The sequence below is a fragment of the Capsicum annuum genome, unplaced genomic scaffold, assembly GCF_002878395.1.
Source record: "Capsicum annuum cultivar UCD-10X-F1 unplaced genomic scaffold, UCD10Xv1.1 ctg4576, whole genome shotgun sequence".
In the NCBI taxonomy this organism is placed as follows: Eukaryota; Viridiplantae; Streptophyta; class Magnoliopsida; order Solanales; family Solanaceae; genus Capsicum; species Capsicum annuum.
Genome location: NW_025853280.1, coordinates 22396 through 30151, shown reverse-complemented (window position 1 = coordinate 30151; position 7756 = coordinate 22396).

Genomic DNA, 7756 nt, shown 5'->3' with positions numbered 1-7756 from the left:
CAATGGAAGTAAAGTAAGCTGAACAATGTAATTGGAGAATTAGCTGAGCAAGAGAAATCAGAGTTCACTGAAATGAAGGAACTAATAACACATTGGTTAAGGAGAAATCAGGAGAAAGAAGAAGAGTACCAGTACTTGTGACTTCAACTTTGTACCCACTAGGTAAAGTAACAAGATAAGGAATTGTGAGAGGTGTGATATTGGAAGGAAATGAAGAATGTGGTATCATATGATTAGTGGCACCCGATTCTATGATCCATGTACTATTGTCTACCTTAGAGAAGTTACAAGCAAGCAAACTACAAAGTCTAGAATCAGAACTATTAAGCAAACGTGCAAAGTTAGCAGAACCAACAGTGATCTCTTGAGAAGATGGACTAGTAATTTTAGCCTGCTGAAAAAGACTTAAGAGCTACTCAAATTGTTCCTTGGAAATGCTAGAATTAGCTGGGGAAGTATTGCAAGTAGGGGAATCAGAGGTGCTTAATTGCTGGGACTCTGAGACCTGGGCAAAAGCTGCAGATTTCTTGAATTTAGGTTGTCCAATATATATGTGGCAGAAGGAAATCCATGCAACTTGTAGCATCTCTCAATTTGATGCCCAGGTTTCTTGCAATATCAACAAATCATAGTGTTTCTTTTGGAAGAAATAGTCAAAAGTGATCCTGGAATTGTAGGATCTTGAAATAGTATGTAACACCCCGCATTTTCGGCTAGAATAAAAACCATGATTTCGATGCGTTGATAATCCCGAAGCCATAAACCCTATGCCAATATGGCATGTTAATTAATTGCATAGTATGTGAATCCATTCAAGCTTGAATTTAGACCATAGAGGTCCTTCAACTCATGGACGAGTTGAAACTATTTCGATCTATTAAGTTTTAGTGGATGTTGTAATTTGTGTCAGATTCCATCGACCATAAATCTCTGTATATGTCAAATTAGAGAGCCTACTATGTGTCAAATGATAGGTCTTCGAGTTAGCTTTCCAACGATACCAATTTTGCTAAAATCCGACACCGAGCAAGAAGTTATAGCCTTTCAAAGTAGTAGGCAGCGCCTATGTAAACATAGGCGATAGCATAGGCACCGCCTATGTATAGGTTTCAGGTGACTTAAACACTCCGTTTTGGGGGCAAAATGGTCCTTTTCCACCCTTATTTATCCATAAACAAGAAGTTTAGTTCCCAAAGACCCCAAAATACACCTTCATTCATCCAAATTGATCAAGAACACTCTCTAGGGATTCAAAATAAAAACCCAAATAGTTCAAGATTCAACCATGGATTTTCAAAATAAATTGAAGATTTGGAATCTCCGCAACGTAGGCTTCAAGAAGAAACTATCATATTCGCATATAAAGGTACGTGGGGTTATCCAAAAATCTCATGGGTGTAGTTTTTATGAACATACATGCTTTTAAATGGGGGTTTTCAATCAAATGCTAATAACGTGCTTTCAATATGATTTCTAAGTCATCTTTCTTTATGTCATGGGAATAGTTTGCCTATATACTTCAATGGTTGAAACCATGCATATGTGATTTGAGATTTTCCATGTAATTTTGATAAATATGAATGATAAATTGCTTTCAAATTCCCATGATAATGTCTTGATACCCCATACCATATTGTGATCAACAAAAGAGAGCATGAATTTGAAATAAATATTATTCACCACTTGTAAATGATGAAGCACCTTGGTTTTTACATGGTTATGCATATGTGGAAGTGATATTGAGGACTTGCAAGTCGGGTATGACGATACTCTACAGAATATGATATGTGATTAAATCAGATGAAATTTGAATGCATTGATTTTACATGAGAAAGGTGGATTCCCGAAGAAGGCATTTGAGAGTAAGAGCTCATCCCTGGAAAACGTGTTTGCCGACATGGAATTTTGGTACTAGGCTAAGTGATCTTGTGTACTTGACTTCATGTCATTCCCAAATTGGGACTATAGGTAGGATCCCGGGCTAAGTGATCTTGGGCACTACTAGTGGGTGGAAACACCATGCTTTGTGGTCTTGAGTGTCTCTCCCTCACTTATACTCTAATCTCGGTGGCAACCAAGGTTAGACAGTTGGTGTAAATTATGTGGGGTATTCCACCTAGCTCAGTGGTATTTCATTGTTGTTGAGAAACTATTGCATTACACCCATGTGTTTTCAAATGATTTGATACGGAATTTCTTTATTATGGCTCTCAACTATATTTTGTAAAAATATTATGTTTTGTTTTGTTTTGATATCTCTGCATGCTAGTACTTTTGTGCTGACTCCCTCCCCTCTCTAACCTCACAGGTTCAGAGGCCCAGTCTAGGGGTCAAGAGAATCAGTAGATCATTCAGACAGAGTTGCAGAGACAAGTGGTAAGCCTTCAATGTTTCGGAAGGTCTTATGTCCTGCAGTCCTTTTATCTTATATTTAGTTTTGGGGGTCTGCTGGGGCCTTGTCCCAGTTTTCAGATAGACATTATTTCAGTCATGTAGTAGAGATTTTGCAGACGGTTTTCGAGATGTTGATTTAGATTGTGGGACACTATTCCCCATTTTCGTTTTCATATGATTCTTGACCATGTTTCCATTATATTTTGTTTCTTCTGCATTATGTTGATCATATGAATTAGGTGCATAATTACCTGACAAATAGGGTTGTTTTGGGCCTCCATGGTTTAAAATGCTCGTCACGTCCAGGCCCTGGTTCGGTTCATGACAAACTTGGTATCAAAGCACGATTCATGGTCTAAGGGTGTCTGCGAAATCGCGTTGGGTAGAGTCATATTTATGGGTATGTAGCATGCCACACTATAAGCAGGAGGCTACTAGGCGTTTAGGAATGTTTCCCTTTCTTCATGTTCTAGTTCGTGCAATATTGTCAGAATTTTCCTCTTTCATACTCAAATTTGTGCTATGGTGTCACCCATACGAAAGTAACAGTCATCCTAATTCTTTCCTTACTCGGACATTCTCAGACATGTCTTATCAATGGGCCGATTCAAGTACAGGAGTTTAGAGTCTAAATGGTATGGTTCGTTCTGATCGAATCATATAATATTTTTGCAAGGACTTGAGAAGAGTCCGTTAGTGCTTCAGAGTATGTTGGTTCTAGTGTCAATCTTGATTTTGATGAAATCGTGCTTTTCAGCCAGCAGTATTAAGTGTATTCAATTCTTTTCAGAACTTATGTTGCCAGTGTCACGCTTCAGAGGTAATAAGGTGTAGCAGAATGTTGGAACTATATTTCCACCCAAATAGTAATGTGTGTTAAGGTGTTGTTGTCATGAACTATTGGTAATGAAATTAGACCAAGAAGTTGGTGATGTGAAGTCACAAAGATTTACCCCTTTATAGTGATAAACTAATGTGGTAGCTAGCAGCTTGTGTGGACGGTATGGTAGTCCATGGAGGAAGTGTTTTACTCATATTTTTATTTATACAGAATAATATCTATATTCTATCCCCTGTAATATGTAATTTTGTTATCATGGTGTTTTTCTTTAAAAAAAATTAAAGTCTAGCGAAGCCGTGTGGGGCTCTTTCGATTCACTAGCATAGTTTCCTTGTCATCCATCTCATTTTTTTGTTTAAAATACAAAACCAAAGTTTAGTGAAGCCGTGTGAGGCCTGCTTCGATTCACTAGCAACTTGTTGTCCAACTTGTTGTTCTTTCATTGGTTTAGTATATGTATGGCTGAATCTGTTTGCATGAGATAGAGTTGGTAATAAAGTGATTCGTCCTTGTGTGTTATTAGTAGAAGGTAGAGAAGGAGTTGTTGGTCAGGGTGATTTGTTGGTTGCTTGAATGTGAAAATGGCTATATTAGAGAGTAAGTTATGATTATAGACTCATAGTTGTTTGAGGAATTTGAAGGCAGTCTAAATGTATGATTAAGTGAGTAAGTATGAGGTGAGAAATCCGTATAAGTAGAAAAGATTGTATGGGGTTATAATATAAGATTAAGGTTGATCATGTCTATTATGTGACCTTACGCCTTGACCTTCTTTTGTTGGTAGTTGTAAACTAGAACTACTTCTGAGAAGGTATGTAGCAGATTTGAAGTATTTGGGATAAAATGTTCCAATTTGATGGATTAGTATATTATGTTGCCCTCGTCATTGGTGGTAGATGATTGATGCTAGAGCATTGGATTGAATCTAATGTAGGATGTGGATGTAAGAATAGTGATATGATATTAATGGTGTATGGTTTTGGGAATAAATATTAGTAGGCTCAATGTGTTGAAATAGTACGTGCTAATGAGTTATGATAAGGAAGATTGTAAGGTCAAGGTCGATTATTGTTGTTATGAAGTTCTAGTGTACTAATGTTTCTTGATGTTTATTTCATGGTTTCCAAGTGAGAATCATGCGTAAGGTTGGGTTGTAAAATCATGTTTAGCACTAGACATTAAGTTTGAACAGTTGAAGTTCATAAAGTTGGATGTGATGATTTCTTGATCAATGATGTTAGTTATATGAAAGTGATCTAATAGGCTTGAACGGTGTATGAAATGGCTAAATTTTAAATTGATTTGTAATGAAGTATAATGTTGTAGGTATGGTGTGTAAGTATGCCCAAGGTGATATGGAGTCGTGGCATTTCTCTAAGACTATTACATGTTGTGTGTGACTAGTGGTACCATGGAGTTGCTAGTTGGAAAAAGACTAGTTAGATGGTATATGGTGTTCTAGATAGCCAAGTTAAGGATCCTTGATTGATAATGTTGAGCCTTTTGATGTGATCTCGATTCTCATGGTAGAGAGATATAAGTTTGGAGTAGCAATATTGGTATGCTAGGACAGAAGTGGTATGGTTCATCAAAGGCTTGGTGATATCCATGTTAAGTGTTAGAATCTAAGTTTGAGTTTTGAAGGTTGAACCGATATAAATAAGTGTGCAAGCATTATACTATGACTATTGGTGGCTATGGAAAGATAGAGTGTATCCTAGGAGGTAGTCATTCGGGGGGTTAAGTCTACGATATGCATGTATTGTCATTTTTTTTCTTTCAGACCCTAGAGTCCAGTAAGTGTAGTTCAGTTAGAATCTGATAAGGGATCTCCCAAACTCTAGATGATGACTTGAAGCTAAGGGGGAGATGATATAACGAATAACCAAGTAAGGATCTCAGATTCTAGTAGTGATGCAGTGTGATTTAGAACATCAGAAAGTGAGGGTGAATCTCAACCCATTCCTACCTTAGTATTTTTTTGTTATCCGGATGCTTACTTATGCCTTATGATTTAGTTCTGTGATAATAGTTCATGATTCCGGTATATGATAGATAGTCACGTACTCTTCCAATTCCAAGATAATGAGTTCTAGTTCATTCAAGTAGTCGGAATCACATTCCTTATGTTATGAACTCTAGTTGAGGTCATGCAACTCATGATGCATGTACTCACTCTTTATAGTATGCTCAGTGCCGTATAAAGATCTTTTCACGCTTGAGGGTCTTATGTTTCAACCTTTAAGTGACCCTTCCTATGCAATGATAGTGGTGATGATGTAAATGTTTTTGTTGATGGAAGATCATAGTATGCTTGTTTAGATAAGGCCATAAGTATGAATTAAGATTTGGGGCCAAGTCTTTGATATATGTGATGGTTAGTGGAAAAGTTTTGTGTGTGTATGTCTTAGGGTAGCGCGTGGGATTTATATTGACAATATTTTAGAAACTATGTGACGTATGTATTTATGTGTGGTTGCCTTTAAGTTAACATGTGGTTATAAATTAGGCTTGAATGACATTTTGGGATTGTAGTGGATGGTCGCAATATGCATTAGCGACTTCATATTAAGAGTTCAGAGTAGTCATTGAAGTGGTAAGGCATGTTATACTTAGGATGTGATCTTTAAAGGAGATATAGAAGGTGAAATCATATGGTTTAGAATAATAGCGTGGTCTGGCATGTTGTATTTTTTTTTGTGACTTAGAGTTAGGCTTGATCACGGCGAAGGGATTAAGTTATTTCCGACATTAGTAGAAAGATTTGTCAATGCTCATATGAGAATTTTAAGCTGAGTTGAATGAATATGATATTTATAGGGAATAGCTTAGTTAAGGGATATTCGGGAAGTGCTTTAAGCCTTGAAGTAAGAAGTTGTATTGCCAAAGGTCTGAAAATTCTATCCTAATTTAGGAGTTATATGTCTATATTCCAGACTGCAGAGTAGTGTCAATGTTGTGATTTCCTCAGTTGGATGTCTTGTGTAATCCATACCCAAGATGCATGGCACCCTATTACTGCTAGAGCTTCCTTAGAGAGAGTGTTGAAGAGAATACTCCAGTTAAGTATGAGGGTGTAGTATAATTCAGTCTGTATGGCCAATAAGTCAGTTTAGCAGTCAGATTCGCATGACTTGTTTTCTCGTCTTTGCACTTATTCATGCTACTCAAAATCTCAGACATGCTACTATTCCAATATAGAGTATACCAGTAGTTACGAGTATAGCCCAGTTCATGCATCATGCATTAAATTCAGATTCCAAATGTTCAGTTATGATTCAATTCATAGCTGCCCTATGCATCACCTCAGTTTTCCGAGTATATTAGTGAATTGAACATTCAAAGAGGGACAAAAGGTCCCAAGAGGGAGATACCCCATTCAGCTGCATGCATAGATTCTTATTACAAGCTCCGCACCAGTTGTCATTGCGTATTCAGTCATACGTTCATACGTCAGTTCAGTCAGATATGCATGTATTAGAAATGCATGTTCAATAGAAAAAGTTCAGGTCATCAATGTATTTAGTCCTGCGTTCATGAGAACAACTCAATAACAAATCCATGCATCAGGTATGCATGTTCATTATGAGAATTCAGCTTATGAGTAGCTTCATTCGTGTATTTCATGCATCAGATATGCATGTCCGGTATAAGAATTCAGAACATCAGTAGTTCCAGCCATATGGTCATGTTTCAGATCAGTGTATTCTTTATTAGAGGACATGTCATGTCTGCATTATTCCATACCTCTAAGCTTCAATATGTTCTTACCCATCATTCGAGGATGACTGATCCCAAGGGGGAGAATGTAACACCCCACATTTTGGGCTAGAATAAAAACCATGATTTCGATGCATTGATAATCCTGAAGCCTATCCTATGCCAATATGGCATGTTAATTAATTGCGTAGTATGTGAATCCATTAAAACTTGAATTTAGACCATAGATGTCCTTCAACTCATGGACGAGTTGAAACTATTTCGATCTATTAAGTTTTAGGGGACGTTGTAATTTGTGTCAGCTTCCATCGACTATAACTCTCTATATATGTCAAATTAGAGAGCCTACTATGTGTCAAATGATAGGTCTTCGAGTTAGCTTTCCAACGATACCAATTTTGCTAAAATCTGACACCCGAGCAAGAAGTTATGGCCTTTCAAAGTAGTAGGTGGCGCCTATGTAAAGTTAGGCGATAGAATAGGCACCGCCTATGTAAACATAGGAGATAGCATAGGCACCGCCTATGTAAAGGTTTCAGGTGACTTAAACACTCCGTTTTTGGGGCAAAATGGTCCTTTTCCACCCTTATTTAGCCATAAACACGAAATTCAGTTTCCAAAGACCCCCAAATACACCTTCATTCATCCAAATTGTTCAAGAACTCTCTCTAGGGTTTCAAATAAAAACCCAAATAGTTCAAGATTCAACCATGGATTTTCAAAAGAAATTGAAGATTTGGAATCTCCGCAACGTAGGCTTCAAGAAGCACCTATCATATTCGCATATAGAGGTACGTGGGG